The 14,694-nt window shown below is 69.5% G+C and overlaps 1 protein-coding gene across 1 annotated transcript in view; it reads right to left on the bottom strand.

Moving 5' to 3' along the window:
• The window catches only part of LOC140411762 (uncharacterized), a 62,209-nt gene that overhangs the window by 40,008 nt on the left and 7,507 nt on the right, over positions 1 to 14,694 (bottom strand). The window lies entirely within an intron of this gene.

Below are 14,694 nucleotides of genomic sequence, written 5' to 3'. Positions count from 1 at the left end.
GGATGGGGGAGGGGTCGGTGTAGATGGGGGAGGGGTCTGTGTGGGTGTGGGTGGGGGAGCGGTCATTGTGGGTGTGGATGGGGGAGGGGTCGGTTTGGGTGTGGATAGGGGAGGGGTCGGTGTGGGTGTGGATGGGGGAGGGGACGGTGTGGGTGTGGATGGGGGTGGGGTGGGTGCGGGTGTGGATCGGGGAGGGGTCGGTGCGGGTGTGGATCGGGGAGGGGTCGGTGTGGATGGGGGAGGGGTCGGTGTGGGAGTGGATGGGGGAGGGGTCGGTGTGGGTGTGGATGGGGGAGGGGTCGGTGTGGGTGTGGATGGGGAGGGGTCGGTGTGGGAGCGGATGGGGGAGGGGTCGGTGTGGGTGTGGATGGGGGAGGGGTCGGTGTGGGTGGGGGAGGGGTTGGTGTGGGTGTGGATGGGGGAGGGGTCGGTGTGGGTGTGGATGGGGAGGGGTCGGTGTGGATGGGGGAGGGGTCGGTGTGGATGGGGTGGGGTCAGAGTTGCTGTGGATGGGGGTGGGGAGGGGGAGGTGTGCGTGTGGGTGGCAGAGGGGTCAGTGTGAGGGTGGGTGGGGGAGGGGTCGATGCGTGTGTTGGTGGGGGAGGGGCCGGTGTGGGTGGGGAGGGGTCGGTGTGGGTATGGAAGGGGGAGGGGTCTGTGTGGGTGGGGGAGGGGTCGGTGTGGGTGTGGATGGAGGAGGGGTCAATGTGGGTGGGGAGGGGGAGGTGTGGGTGGGGGAGGTGCCGGTGTGGGTGGGTCTGGGGTCGGTGTGGATGGGGGAGGAGTCAGTGTGGCTGTGGATGGGGGTGGGGTGGGCGTGGATGGGGGAGGGGTCGATGTGGATGGGGGAGGGGTCGGTGTGGGTGTGGATGGGGAGGGGTCGTTGTGGATGGGGGAGGGGTCAGTGTGGGTGGGGAGGGGTCGGTGTGGGTGTGGATGGGGGAGGGGTCGTTGTGGATGGGGGAGGGGTCTGTGTGGGTGGGGGATGGGTCGGTGAGGGTGGGGGAGGGGTCGGTGTGGAAGGGGGAGGGGTCGGTGTGGGTGGGGGAGGGGGCGGTGTGGGTGTGGTTGGGGGAGGGGTCGGTGTGGGTGTGGATGGGGGAGCAGTAGGTGTGGGTGTAGATGGGGAGGGGTCGGTGTGGTGGGGGAGGGGTCGGTCTGGATGGGGAGGGGTCGGTGTGGGTGTGGATGGGGGAGGGGTCGGTTTGGGTGTGGATGGGGAAGGGGTCAGTGTTGGTGTGGATGGGGGAGGGGTCGGTGTGGATGGGGGAGGGGTCGGTGTGGATGGGGAGGGGTCGGTGTGGGTGTGGATGGGGGTGGGGTGGGGGTGGGTGTGGATGGGGGAGGGGTCGGTGTGGATGGGGTGGGGTCAGTGTGGCTGTGGATGGGGGTGGGGAGGGGAGGTGTGCGTGTGGGTGGCAGAGGGGTCAGTGTGAGGGTGGGTGGGGGAGGGGTCGATGTGTGTGTTGGTGGGGGAGGGGTCGGTGTGGGTGGGGGAGGGGTTGATGTGGGTGTGGATGTGGTCGATGTGGATGGGGGAGGGGTCGGTGTGGGTGGGGGAGGGGTCGGTGTGGGTGGGGGAGGGGTTGGTGTGGGTGTGGATGGGGGAGGGGTCGTTTTGGATGGGGGACGGGTCAGTGTTGGTGGGGAGGGGTCTGTGTGGGTGGGGGAGGGGTCGGTGTGGGTGTGGATGGGGGAGGGGTCGATGTGGGTGGGTAGGGGGAGGTGTGGGTGGGGGAGGGGTCGGTGTGTGTGTTGGTGCGGGAGGGGCCGGTGTGGGTGGGTGTGGGGTCGGTGTGGGTGTGGATGGGGGAGGTGTCGGTGTGGGTGTGGATGGGGGAGGGGTCGGTGTGGATGGGGGAGGGGTCGGTGTGGATGGGGGAGGGGTCGGTGTGGGTGTGGATGGGGGAGGGGTCGGTGTGGGTGTGGATGGGGGAGGGGTTGGTGTGGGTGTGGATGGGGGAGGGGTCGGTGTGATTGTGGATGGGGAGGGGTTGGTGTGGGTGTGGATGGGGAGGGGTCGGTGCGGGAGCGGATGGGGGAGGGGTCGGTGTGGGTGTGGATGGGGGAGGGGTCGGTGTGGGTGGGGAGGGGGTGGTGTGGGTGGAGGAGCGGTCGGTGTGGGTGTTGGTGGGGGAGGGGTCAGTGTTGGTGTGGATGGGGGAGGGGTCGGTGTGGATGGGGAGGGGTCGGTGTGGGAGCGGATAGGGGAGGGGTCGGTGTGGGTGTGGATGGGGGAGGGGTCGTGTGGATGGGGGAGGGGTCGGTGTGGATGGGGGAGGGGTCGGTGTGGGTGTGGGTGGGTGTGGGTGTGGATGGGGGAGGGGTCGGTGTGGGTGTGGATGGGGGAGGGGTCGGTGTGGGTGTGGATGGGGGAGGGGTCGATGTGGATGGGGGAGGGGTCGGTGTGGGTGTGGATGGGGAGGGGTCGGTGTGGGTGTGGATGGGGAGGGGTCGGTGTGGGTGTGGATGGGGAGGGGTCGGTGTGGGTGTGGATGGGGGAGGGGTCAGTGTGGGTGTGGATGGGGGAGGGGTCGGTGTGGGTGTGGATGGGGGAGGGGTCGGTGTGGATGGGGGAGGGGTCGGTGTGGGTGTGGAAGGGGGAGGGGTCAGTGTGGATGGGGGAGGGGTCGGTGTGGGTGTGGATGGGGGAGGGGTCGGTGTGGATGGGGGAGGGGTCGGTGTGGGTGTGGAAGGGGGAGGGGTCAGTGTGGATGGGGGAGGGATCGGTGTGGGTGTGGATGGGGGAGGGGTCGGTGTGGATGGGGGCGGGGTCGGTGTGGGTGTGGAAGGGGGAGGTGTCAGTGTGGATGGGGGAGGGGTCGGTGTGGATGGGGGTGGGGTCAGTGTGGGTGGGGAGGGGTCGGTGTGCGTGTGGAAGGGGGAGGGGTCAGTGTGGATGGGGGAGGGGTCGGTGAGGGTGTGGATGGGGGAGGGGTCGGTGTGGGTGGGGGAGGGGTTGGTGTGGATGGGGAGGGGTCGGTGTGGGTGTGGATGGGTGAGGGGTCGGTGTGGGAGCGGATGGGGGAGGGGACGGTGTGGATGGGGGAGGGGTCGGTGTGGGTGTGGATGGGTGAGGGGTCGGTGTGGGAGCGGATGGGGGAGGGGTCGGTGTGGGTGTGGAGGGGTCGGTGTGGATGGGGGAGGGGTCGGTGTGGATGGGGGAGGGGTCGGTGTGGATGGGGGAGGGGTCGGTGTGGGTGTGGATGGTGAGGGGTCGGTGTGGCTGTGGATGGGGGAGGGGTCGGTGTGGGTGGGGGAGGGGTCGGTGTGTGTGTGGATGGGGGAGGGGTCGGTGTGGATGTGGATGGGGGAGGGGTCGGTGTGGGTGTGGATGGGGGAGGTGTCGGTGTGGGTGTGGATGGGGGAGTGGTCGATGTGGATGGGGGAGGCGTCGGTGTGGGTGTGGGTGGGGGAGGGGTCGGTGTGGGAGTGGGTGGGGGAGGGGTCGGTGTGGGTGTGGATGGGGGAGGTGTCGGTGTGGGTGTGGATGGGGGAGGGGTCGATGTGGATGGGGGAGGGGTCGGTGTGGGTGTGGATGGGGAGGGGTCGTTGTGGATGGGGGAGGGGTCAGTGTGGGTGGGGAGGGGTCGGTGTCGGTGTGGGTGGGGGAGTGGTCGGTGTGGGTGTGGGTGGGGGAGGGGTCGGTGTGGGTGTGGATGGGGAGGGGTCGGTGTGGATGGGGGAGGGGTCGGTGTGGGTGTGGATGGGGGAGGGGTCGATGTGGATGGGGGAGGGGTCGGTGTGGGTGTGGATGGGGAGGGGTCGGTGTGGGTGTGGATGGGGGAGGGGTCGGTGTGGATGGGGGAGGGGTCGGTGTGGGTGTGGAAGGGGGAGGGGTCAGTGTGGATGGGGGAGGGGTCGGTGTGGATGGGGGTGGGGTCAGTGTGGGTGGGGAGGGGTCGGTGTGCGTGTGGAAGGGGGAGGGGTCAGTGTGAATGGGGGAGGGGTCGGTGTGGGTGTGGATGGGGAGGGGTCGGTGTGGATGGGGAGGGGTCGGTGTGGGAGCGGATGGGGGAGGGGGAGGTGTGGCTGTGGATGGGGAGGGGTCAGTGTGGGTGGGGGAGGGGTTGGTGTGGATGGGGGAGGGGTCGGTGTGGGTGTGGATGGGGGAGGGGTCGATGTTGGTGGGGAGGGGGAGGTGTGGGTGGGGGAGGGGTCGTTGTGTGTGGTGGTGCGGGAGGGGCCGGTGTGGGTGGGTGTGGGGTCGGTGTGGTTGGGGGAGGGGTCAGTGTGGATGGGGAGGGGTCGGTGTGGGTGGGGGAGGGGTCGGTTTGGGTGTGGATGGGGAGATGTGGATCGGGGAGGGGGAGGTGTGGGTGTGGGTGGGGGAGGGGTCAGTGTTGGTGTGGATGGGGGAGGGGTCGGTGTGGATGGGGGAGGGGTCGGTGTGGATGGGGAGGGGTCGGTGTGGGAGCGGATAGGGGAGGGGTCGGTGTGGGTGTGGATGGGGAGGGGTCGCGTGGATGGGGGAGGGGTCGGTGTGGATGGGGGAGGGGTCGGTGTGGGTGTGGGTGGGTGTGGGGTCGGTATGGGTGTGGATGGGGAGGGGTCGGTGTGGATGGGGGAGGGGTCGGTGTGGGTGTGGATGGGGGAGGGGTCGATGTGGATGGGGGAGGGGTCGGTGTGGGTGTGGATGGGGAGGGGTCGGTGTGGGTGTGGATGGGGGAGGGGTCGGTGTGGATGGGGGAGGGGTCGGTGTGGGTGTGGAAGGGGGAGGGGTCAGTGTGGATGGGGGAGGGGTCGGTGTGGATGGGGGTGGGGTCAGTGTGGGTGGGGAGGGGTCGGTGTGCGTGTGGAAGGGGGAGGGGTCAGTGTGAATGGGGGAGGGGTCGGTGTGGGTGTGGATGGGGAGGGGTCGGTGTGGATGGGGAGGGGTCGGTGTGGGAGCGGATGGGGGAGGGGGAGGTGTGGCTGTGGATGGGGGTGGGGTCGGTGTTGGTGGGGGAGGGGTCGGTGTGTGTGTGGATGGGGAGGGGTCGATGTGGGTGGGGAGGGGGAGGTGTGGGTGTGGGAGGGGTCGGTGTGTGTGTTGGTGCGGGAGGGGCCGGTGTGGGTGTGGATGGGGAGGGGTCGGTGTGGGTGGGGGAGGGGTTGGTGTGGATGGGGGAGGGGTCGGTGTGGGTATGGTTGGGGGAGGGGTCGGTGTGGATGGGGGAGGGGTCGGTGTGGGTGGGGGAGGGGTCGGTTTGGGTGTGGATGGGGGAGGGGTCGGTGTGGGTGTGGATGGGGGAGGGGTCGGTCTGGATGGGGGAGGGGTCAGTGTGGGTGTGAATGGGGGAGGGGTCGGTGTGGGTGTGGATGGGGAGGGGTCGGTGTGGGTATGGGTGGGGGAGGGGTCAGTGTGGGTGTGGATGGGGGAGGGGTCGGTGTGGATGGGGGAGGGGTCGGTGTGGGTGTGGATGGGGGAGGGGTCGGTGTGGATGGGGAGGGGTCGGTGTGGGTGTGGATGGGGGAGGGGTCGGTGTGGATGGGGAGGGTTAGGTGTGGGTGGGGGAGGGTTCAGTGTGGGTGTGGATGGGGGAGGGGTCGGTGTGGCTGTGGATGGGGGAGGGGTCGGTGTGGATGGGGAGGGGTCGGTGCGGGGGCGGATGGGGGAGGGGTCGGTGTGGGTGGGGAGGGGGTGGTGTGGGTGGGGGAGGGGTCGGTGTGGGTGTGGGTGGGGGAGGGGTCAGTGTTGGTGTGGATGGGGGAGGGGTCGGTGTGGATGGGAGAGAGGTCGGTGTGGATGGGGAGGGGTCGGTGTGGGAGCGGATAGGGGAGGGGTCGGTGTGGGTGTGGATGGGGGAGGGATCGTGTGGATGGGGGAGGGGTCGGTGTGGATGGGGGAGGGGTCGGTGTGGGTGTGGATGGGGAGGGGTCGGTGTGCGTGTGGATGGGGGAGGGGTCGGTGTGGATGGGGGAGGGGTCGGTGTGGGTGTGGATGGGGAGGGGTCGGTGTGGGTGTGGATGGGGAGGGGTCGGTGTGGATGGGGGAGGGGTCGGTGTGGGTGTGGATGGGGGAGGGGTCGGTGTGGGTGTGGATGGGGGAGGGGTCGGTGTGGTTCTGGATGGGGGAGGGGTCGGTGTGGATGGGGGAGGGGTCGATGTGGATGGGGGAGGGGTCGGTGTGGGTGTGGATGGGGAGGGGTCGGTGTGGGTGTGGATGGGGGAGGGGTCGGTGTGGGTGTGGATGGGGGAGGGGTCGGTGTGGATGGGGGTGGGGTCAGTGTGGCTGTGGATGGGGAGGGGTCGGTGTGGATGTGGATGGGGGAGGGGTCGGTGTGGGTGTGGATGGGGGAGGTGTCGGTGTGGGTGTGGATGGGGGAGGGGTCGGTGTGAGTGTGGCTGGGGGAGGGGTCGGTGTGGATGGGGGAGGGGTCGGTGTGGGTGTGGATGGGGAGGGGTGCGTGCGGGTGTGGATGGGGGAGGGGTCGGTGTGGATGGGGGAGGGGTCATTGTGGGTGGGGAGGGGTCGGTGTGGATGGGGGAGGGGTCAGTGTGGATGGGGGAGGGGTCGGTGCGGGTGTGGGTGGGGGAGGGGTCGGTGTGGATGGGGGAGGGGTCGGTGTGGGTGTGGATGGGGGAGGGGTCGGTGTGGATGGGGGAGGGGTCGGTGTGGGTGTGGATGGGTGAGGTGTCGGTGTGGGTGTGGATGGGGGAGGGGTCGGTGTGGATGTGGGAGTGGTCGATGTGGATGGGGGAGGGGTCGGTGTGAGTGTGGATGGGGAGGGGTCGTTGTGGATGGGGGAGGGGTCATTGTGGGTGGGGAGGGGTCGGTGTGGGTGTGGATGGGGAGGGGTCATTGTGGATGGGGGAGGGGTCATTGTGAGTGGGTAGGGGTCGGTGTGTGTGTGGAAGGGGGAGGGGTCTGTGTGGATGGGGGAGGGGTCGGTGTGGGTGTGGATGGGGAGGGGTCGGTGTGGGTGTGGATGGGGAGGGGTCGTGTGGATGGGGGAGGGGTCGGTGTGGATGGGGGAGGGGTCGGTGTGGGTGTTTGGTGCGGGTGGGGTCGGTGTGGGTGTTGGTGGGGGAGGGGCCGGTGTGGGTGGGTGTGGGGTCGGTGTGGGTGGTGGAGGGGTCAGTGTGGCTGTGGATGGGGGTGGGGAGGGGAGGTGTGGATGGGGGAGGGGTGGGTGCGGGTGTGGATGGGGGAGGGGTCGGTGTGGGTGTGGATGGGGGAGGGGTCGGTGTGGGTGTGGAAGGGGGAGAGGTCGATGTGGATGGGGGAGGGTTCGGTGTGGGTGTGGATGGGGGAGGGGTCGGTGTGGGTGTGGATGGGGGAGAGGTCGATGTGGATGGGGGAGGGTTCGGTGTGGGTGTGGATGGGGGAGAGGTCGATGTGGATGGGGGAGGGGTCGGTGTGGGTGTGGATGGGGGAGGGGCCTGTGTGGGTGGGGGAGGGGTCGGTGTGGGTGTGGATGGGGAAGGGGTCGGTGTGGGTGTGGATGGGGGAGGGGTCGGTGTGGGAGTGGATGGGGGAGGGGTCGGTGTGGGTGTGAATGGTGGAGGGGTCGGTGTGGGTGTGGATGGGGGAGGGGTCCGTGTGGGTGTGGATGGGGGAGGGGTCGGTGTGGGTGTGGATGGGGAGGGGTCGGTGTGGGTGTGGATGGGGGAGGGGTCGGTGTGGATGGGGGAGGGGTCGGTGTGGGAGTGGATGGGGGAGGGGTCTGTGTGGGTGGGGGAGGGGTCGGTGTGTGTGTGGATGGGGAGGGGTCGGTGTGGTTGTGGATGGGGAGGGGTCGGTGTGGGTGTGGATGGGGGAGGGGTCGGTGTGGATGGGGTCGGTGTCGGTGTGGATGGGGAGGGGTCGGTGTGGATGGGGAGGGGTCGGTGTGGATGGGGGAGGGGTCGGTGTGAGTGTGGATGGGGGAGGGGTCGGTGTGGATGGGGTCGGTGTCGGTGTGGATGGGGAGGGGTCGGTGTGGATGGGGGAGGGGTCGGTGTGGGTGTGGATGGGGAGGGGTCGGTGTGGATGGGGAGGGGTCGGTGTGGGTGTGGATGGGGGCGGGGTCGGTGTGGATGGGGAGGGGTCGTTGTGGATGGGGGAGGGGTCGGTGTGGATGGGGAGGGGTGGGTGTGGATGGGGAGGGGTCGGTGTGGATGGGGGAGGGGTCGGTGTGGGTGTGGATGGGGGAGGGGTCGGTGTGGATGGGGGAGGGGTCGGTGTGGGTGTGGATGGGGGCGGGGTCGGTGTGGATGGGGTCGGTGTCGGTGTGGATGGGGAGGGGTCGTTGTGGATGGGGGAGGGGTCGGTGTGGATGGGGAGGGGTGGGTGTGGATGGGGAGGGGTCGGTGTGGGTGTGGATGGGGAGGGGTCGGTGTGGATGGGGGAGGGGTCGGTGTGGGTGTGGATGGGGGAGGGGTCGGTGTGTGTGTGGATGGGGAGGGGTCGGTGTGGATGGGGGAGGGGTCGGTGTGGGTGTGGATGGGGGAGGGGTCGGTGTGGATGGGGGAGGGGTCGGTGTGGATGGGGGAGGGGTCGGTGTGGGAGTGGATGGGGGAGGGGTCGGTGTGGGTGTGGATGGGGGAGGGGACGGTGTGGATGGGGAGGGGTCGGTGTGGGTGTGGATGGGGGAGGGGTCAGTGTGGGTGTGGATGGGGAGGGGTCGGTGTGGGTGTGGATGGGGGAGGGGTCAGTTTGGATGGGGGAGGGGTCGGTGTGGGTGTGGATGGGGGAGGGGTCGGTGTGGATGGGGGAGGGGTCGGTGTGGGTGTGGATGGGGGAGGGGTCGGTGTGGGTGTGGATGGGGGAGGGGTCGGTGTGGGTGTGGATGGGGGAGGGCTCGGTGTGGGTGGGGAGGTGTGGGTGTGGGTGGGGGAGGGGTCGGTGTGGGTGTGGGTGGGGGAGGGGTCGGTGTGGATTGGGGAGGGGTCGGTGTGGGTGTGGATGGGGGAGGGGTTGGTGTGGATGGGGAGGGGTCGGTGTGGGTGTGGATGGGGGAGGGGTCGATGTGGGTGGGGAGGGGGAGGTGTGGGTGGGGGAGGGGTCGGTGTGTGTGTTGGTGCGGGAGGGGCCGGTGTGGGTGTGGATGGGAGAGGGGTCGGTGTGGATGTGGATGGGGGAGGGGTCGGTATGGATGGGGGAGGGGTCGATGTGGATGGGGGAGGGGTCGGTGTGGGTGTGGATGGGGAGGGGTCGTTGTGGATGGGGGAGGGGTCAGTGTTGGTGGGGGAGGGGTTGGTGTGGATGGGGGAGGGGTCGGTGTGGGTGTGGTTAGGGGAGGGATCGGTGTGGATGGGGGAGGGGTCGGTGTGGGTGGGGGAGGGGTCGGTTTGGGTGTGGATGGGGAGGGGTCGGTGTGGGTGTGGATGGGGGAGGGGTCGGTGTGGATGGGGGAGGGGTCAGTGTGGGTGTGGATGGGGGAGGGGTCGGTGTGGGTGTGGATGGGGAGGGGTCGGTGTGGGTATGGGTGGGGGAGGGGTCAGTGTGGGTGTGGATGGGGGAGGGGTCGGTGTGGATGGGGGAGGGGTCGGTGTGGATGGGGGAGGGGTCGGTGTGGATGGGGGAGGGGTCGGTGTGGATGGGGAGGGGTCGGTGTGGGTGTGGATGGGGAGGGGTCGGTGTGGATGGGGAGTGTTCGGTGTGGGTGTGGATGGGGGAGGGTTCAGTGTGGGTGTGGATGGGGGAGGGGTAGGTGTGGGTGTGGATGGGGGAGGGGTCGGTGTGGATGGGGAGGGGTCGGTGTGGGTGGGGGAGGGGTCGGTTTGGGTGTGGATGGGGGAGGGGTCGTTGTGGATGGGTGAGGGATCGGTGTGGATGGGGAGGGGTTGGTGTGGGTGTGGATGGGGGAGGGGTCGGTGTGGGTGTGGATGGGGGAGTGGTCGGTGTGGGTGTGGATGGGGGAGGGGTCGGTGTGGGTGTGGATGGGGGAGGGGTCGGTGTGGATGGGGGAGGGGTTGGTGTGGGTGTGGATGGGGGAGGGGTCGGTGAGGATGGGGGAGGGGTCGGTGTGGATGGGGAGGGGTCGGTGTGGGAGCGGATAGGGGAGGGGTCGGTGTGGGTGTGGATGGGGGAGGGGTCGTGTGGATGGGGGAGGGGACGGTGTGGATGGGGGAGGGGTCGGTGTGGGTGTGGGTGGGGAGGGGTCGGTGTGGATGGGGGAGGGGTCGGTGTGGGTGTGGATGGGGGAGGGGTCGGTGAGGGTGTGGATGGGGGTGGGATCGGTGTGGATGGGTGTGGGGGAGGGGTCGGTGTGGATGGGGGAGGGGTCGGTGTGGGTGTGGATGGGGGAGGGGTCGATGTTGGTGGGGAGGGGGGGGTGTGGGTGGGGGAGGGGTCGGTGTGTGTGGTGGTGCGGGAGGGGCCGGTGTGGGTGGGTGTGGGGTCGGTGTGGTTGGGGGAGGGGTCAGTGTGGATGGGGAGGGGTCGGTGTGGGTGGGGGAGGGGTCGGTTTGGGTGTGGATGGGGGAGGTGTGGATCGGGGAGGGGGAGGTGTGGGTGTGGGTGGGGGAGGGGTCAGTGTTGGTGTGGATGGGGGAGGGGTCGATGTGGATGGGGGAGGGGTCGGTGTGGATGGGGAGGGGTCGGTGTGGGAGCGGATAGGGGAGGGGTCGGTGTGGGTGTGGATGGGGCAGGGGTCGTGTGGATGGGGGAGGGGTCGGTGTGGATGGGGGAGGGGTCGGTGTGGGTGTGGGTGGGTGTGGGGTCGGTGTGGGTGTGGATGGGGAGGGGTCGGTGTGGATGGGGGAGGGGTCGGTGTGGGTGTGGATGGGGGAGGGGTCGATATGGATGGGGGACGGGTCGGTGTGGGTGTGGATGGGGAGGGGTCGGTGTGGGTGTGGATGGGGGAGGGGTCGGTGTGGATGGGGGAGGGGTCGGTGTGGGTGTGGAAGGGGGAGGGGTCAGTGTGGATGGGGGAGGGGTCGGTGTGGATGGGGGTGGGGTCAGTGTGGGTGGGGAGGGGTCGGTGTGCGTGTGAATGGGGAGGGGTCGGTGTGGATGGGGAGGGGTCGGTGTGGGAGTGGATGGGGGAGGGGGAGGTGTGGCTGTGGATGGGGGTGGGGTGGTGTTGGTGGGGGAGGGGTCGGTGTGTGTGTGGATGGGGAGGGGTCGATGTGGGTGGGGAGGGGGAGGTGTGGGTGGGGGAGGGGTCGGTGTGGGTGTGGATGGGGAGGGGCCGGTGTGGGTGTGGATGGGGAGGGGTCGGTGTGGATGTGGATGGGGGAGGGGTCGGTGTGGGTGTGGATGGGGAGGGGTCAGTGTGGGTGGGGGAGGGGTTGGTGTGGATGGGGGAGGGGCCGGTGTGGGTGTGGTTGGGGGAGGGGTCGGTGTGGATGGGGGAGGGGTCGATGTGGATGGGGGAGGGGTCGGTGTGGGTGTGGATGGGGAGGGGTCGTTGTGGATGGGGGAGGGTTCAGTGTGGGTGGGGAGGGGTCGGTGTGGGTGTGGATGGGGAGGGGTCGTTGTGGATGGGGGAGGGGTCTGTGTGGGTGGGGGATGGGTCGGTGAGGGTGGGGGAGGGTCGGTGTGGAAGGGGGAGGGGTCGGTGTGGGTGGGGGAGGGGGCGGTGTGGGTGTGGTTGGGGGAGGGGTCGGTGTGGGTGTGGATGGGGGAGCAGTAGGTGTGGGTGTAGATGGGGAGGGGTCGGTGTGGTGGGGGAGGGGTCGGTCTGGATGGGGAGGGGTCGGTGTGGGTGTGGATGGGGGAGGGGTCGGTTTGGGTGTGGATGGGGAAGGGGTCAGTGTTGGTGTGGATGGGGGAGGGGTCGGTGTGGATGGGGGAGGGGTCGGTGTGGATGGGGAGGGGTCGGTGTGGGTGTGGATGGGGGTGGGGTGGGGGTGGGTGTGGATGGGGGAGGGGTCGGTGTGGATGGGGTGGGGTCAGTGTGGCTGTGGATGGGGGTGGGGAGGGGGAGGTGTGCGTGTGGGTGGCAGAGGGGTCAGTGTGAGGGTGGGTGGGGGAGGGGTCGATGTGTGTGTTGGTGGGGGAGGGGTCGGTGTGGGTGGGGGAGGGGTTGATGTGGGTGTGGATGTGGTCGATGTGGATGGGGGAGGGGTCGGTGTGGGTGGGGGAGGGGTCGGTGTGGGTGGGGGAGGGGTTGGTGTGGGTGTGGATGGGGGAGGGGTCGTTTTGGATGGGGGACGGGTCAGTGTTGGTGGGGAGGGGTCTGTGTGGGTGGGGGAGGGGTCGGTGTGGGTGTGGATGGGGGAGGGGTCGATGTGGGTGGGTAGGGGGAGGTGTGGGTGGGGGAGGGGTCGGTGTGTGTGTTGGTGCGGGAGGGGCCGGTGTGGGTGGGTGTGGGGTCGGTGTGGGTGTGGATGGGGGAGGTGTCGGTGTGGGTGTGGATGGGGGAGGGGTCGGTGTGGATGGGGGAGGGGTCGGTGTGGATGGGGGAGGGGTCGGTGTGGGTGTGGATGGGGGAGGGGTCGGTGTGGGTGTGGATGGGGGAGGGGTTGGTGTGGGTGTGGATGGGGGAGGGGTCGGTGTGATTGTGGATGGGGAGGGGTTGGTGTGGGTGTGGATGGGGAGGGGTCGGTGCGGGAGCGGATGGGGGAGGGGTCGGTGTGGGTGTGGATGGGGAGGGGTCGGTGCGGGAGCGGATGGGGGAGGGGTCGGTGTGGGTGGGGAGGGGGTGGTGTGGGTGGAGGAGCGGTCGGTGTGGGTGTGGGTGGGGGAGGGGTCAGTGTTGGTGTGGATGGGGGAGGGGTCGGTGTGGATGGGGAGGGGTCGGTGTGGGAGCGGATAGGGGAGGGGTCGGTGTGGGTGTGGATGGGGGAGGGGTCGTGTGGATGGGGGAGGGGTCGGTGTGGATGGGGGAGGGGTCGGTGTGGGTGTGGGTGGGTGTGGGTGTGGATGGGGGAGGGGTCGGTGTGGGTGTGGATGGGGGAGGGTCGGTGTGGATGGGGGAGGGGTCGGTGTGGGTGTGGATGGGGGAGGGGTCGGTGTGGGTGTGGATGGGGGAGGGGTCGATGTGGATGGGGGAGGGGTCGGTGTTGGTGTGGATGGGGAGGGGTCGGTGTGGGTGTGGATGGGGAGGGGTCGGTGTGGGTGTGGATGGGGAGGGGTCGGTGTGGGTGTGGATGGGGGAGGGGTCAGTGTGGGTGTGGATGGGGGAGGGGTCGGTGTGGGTGTGGATGGGGGAGGGGTCGGTGTGGATGGGGGAGGGGTCGGTGTGGGTGTGGAAGGGGGAGGGGTCAGTGTGGATGGGGGAGGGATCGGTGTGGGTGTGGATGGGGGAGGGGTCGGTGTGGATGGGGGCGGGGTCGGTGTGGGTGTGGAAGGGGGAGGGGTCAGTGTGGATGGGGGAGGGGTCGGTGTGGATGGGGGTGGGGTCAGTGTGGGTGGGGAGGGGTCGGTGTGCGTGTGGAAGGGGGAGGGGTCAGTGTGGATGGGGGAGGGGTCGGTGAGGGTGTGGATGGGGAGGGGTCGGTGTGGATGGGGGAGGGGTCGGTGTGGGTGGGGGAGGGGTTGGTGTGGATGGGGAGGGGTCGGTGTGGGTGTGGATGGGTGAGGGGTCGGTGTGGGAGCGGATGGGGGAGGGGACGGTGTGGATGGGGGAGGGGTCGGTGTGGGTGTGGATGGGTGAGGGGTCGGTGTGGGAGCGGATGGGGGAGGGGTCGGTGAAGGTGGGGAGGGGTCGGTGTGGATGGGGGAGGGGTCGGTGTGGATGGGGGAGGGGTCGGTGTGGATGGGGGAGGGGTCGGTGTGGGTGTGGATGGTGAGGGGTCGGTGTGGCTGTGGATGGGGGAGGGGTCGGTGTGGGTGGGGGAGGGGTCGGTGTGTGTGTGGATGGGGGAGGGGTCGGTGTGGATGTGGATGGGGGAGGGGTCGGTGTGGATGGGGGAGGGGTCGGTGTGGGTGGGGGAGGGGTCGGTGTGTGTGTGGATGGGGGAGGGGTCGATGTGGATGGGGAGGGGTCGATGTGGGAGTGGGTGGGGGAGGGGTCGGTGTGGGTGTGGATGGGGGAGGTGTCGGTGTGGATGGGGGAGGGGTCGGTGTGGATGGGGGAGGGGTCGGTGTGGGTGTGGATGGGGGAGGGGTCGGTGTGGGTGTGGATGGGGAGGGGTCGGTGTGGATGGGGGAGGGGTCGGTGTGGATGGGGGAGGGGTCGGTGTGGATGGGAGAGGGGTCGGTGTGGATGGGGGAGGGGTCGGTGTGGGTGTGGATGGGGGAGGGGTCGGTGTGGATGGAGGAGGGGTCGATGTGGATGGGGGAGGCGTCGGTGTGGGTGGGGGAGGGGTCGGTGTGGGAGTGGGTGGGGGAGGGGTCGGTGTGGGTGTGGATGGGGGAGGTGTCGGTGTGGGTGTGGATGGGGGAGTGGTCGATGTGGAAGGTGGGAGGGGTCGGTGTGGGTGTGGATGGGGAGGGGTCGTTGTGGATGGGGGAGGGGTCAGTGTGGGTGGGGAGGGGTCGGTGTCGGTGTGGGTGGGGGAGGGGTCGGTGTGGGTGTGGGTGGGGGAGGGGTCGGTGTGGGTGTGGATGGGGGAGGTGTCGGTGTGGGTGTGGATCGGGGCGGGGTCGGTGTGGATGGGGGAGGGGTCAGTGTGGGTGTGGATGGGGGAGTGGTCGATGTGGATGGGGGAGGGGTCGGTGTGGGTGTGGATGGGGAGGGGTCGTTGTGGATGGGGGAGGGGTCAGTGTGGGTGGGGAGGGGTCGGTGTGCGTGTGGAAGGGGGAGGGGTCTGTGTGGATGGGGGAGGGGTCGGTGTGGGTGTGGATGGGGAGGGGTCGGTGTGGATGGGGAGGGGTCGGTGTGGTTGTGGATGGGGGAG

This window comes from Scyliorhinus torazame, chromosome 4 (genome assembly GCF_047496885.1).
Source record: "Scyliorhinus torazame isolate Kashiwa2021f chromosome 4, sScyTor2.1, whole genome shotgun sequence".
NCBI classification, from domain to species: Eukaryota; Metazoa; Chordata; class Chondrichthyes; order Carcharhiniformes; family Scyliorhinidae; genus Scyliorhinus; species Scyliorhinus torazame.
The sequence above is the reverse complement of the archived record's forward strand: the minus strand, read 5'-3'. Positions and strand labels throughout refer to the sequence as shown.